The following is a 1,129-nucleotide window of genomic DNA, read 5'->3' on the forward strand; positions in this document are numbered from 1 at the left end:
TCACCCACCCCATCACTCACCCACCCACCCAATCACTCACTCACTCACCCACCCAATCACTCACTCACCCACCCAATCACTCATCACTCATCCATTTACTCACGAGGTACCAGCTTCCATTACATGATGAATCTTGCGACAATCAACTTTGGAAAAAGAAAAGCTTTATTTCCATGCATGGTTTTGAAGATTGAGTCCATGGTCTTGGCCCTGTTGCTATTGGGCTAATAGCAAGCAGCATATCATGCTGGGAGCAGCTGGTGAAGAGAACCCAGAGCGAAAGTTCCCAGCACAGGCACAGGCATGGGCCGAGAGCGCCAGTCTCGGAACCAAGCATTCAGGCCACTCTTCTTCAGACCCAGAGCAATGGAGAAAAGCAACGGAAGCAGCTCTCCTTGTGCACTCTTTATTCTAGATCCGGGAGCTGCAAAGAAACAACACACAGAAATGAGTCAGGGTTGCTGACTGTTTACAAGAAAGTAATGCTACTTCAGAAAATGGATGGCAAATGAAGCAGGAAAGCTGTTGTGTGTGCGAGGAAGGTTGGGCTGTAGCAATCCAGTCCTGGGCCAACAGACACGTTTTTGAGATCAGGTCTCACTGTGTAAACCAGGCTGCTCTTGAACTCGAGGTCACCCACTTGCTTCTGCTTCCTAAGACCTGGGATTAGATGTGTGTGCCGCCTCACCTGGCTCGTTTTTATTTTAGCCTGAGAACAGGGACCTGGGTGTTCAGGGAGGATAGGCTACTTTGGGTCCACACCTGTTGAATTAGGAGCAGCAAGGCTGCATCCCCGGCATGCGGCCGCCTGCATGGCTAGGTTATGCCCCGAAATAATTACACAGAAAATGTATTCTTTCAAACACTGCCTGGCCCGGCTAGTTCCAGCTTCTTATTGGCTAGCTCTTACATATTGTTCAAACCCATTTCTAATATTCTGTGTAGCCCACGAGCTGGCTTACCAGGGAGGAGCTTAACCTGCATCTGTCTGGAGTGGGAGAATCATGGCGACTCCTTGCTCAGCTTCTTTCTCCCAGCATCCTGTTCTGCTTTCTCTGCCTACCTAAGGGTTGGCCTATCAAATGGGCCTAGGCAGTTTCTTTATTAGTAAGAAATCACTCCCACATCA

The sequence above is a fragment of the Alexandromys fortis genome, unplaced genomic scaffold, assembly GCF_014885135.2.
Source record: "Alexandromys fortis isolate MF-2015 unplaced genomic scaffold, M_Fortis_MF-2015_v1.1 scaffold_12, whole genome shotgun sequence".
In the NCBI taxonomy this organism is placed as follows: domain Eukaryota; kingdom Metazoa; phylum Chordata; class Mammalia; order Rodentia; family Cricetidae; genus Alexandromys; species Alexandromys fortis.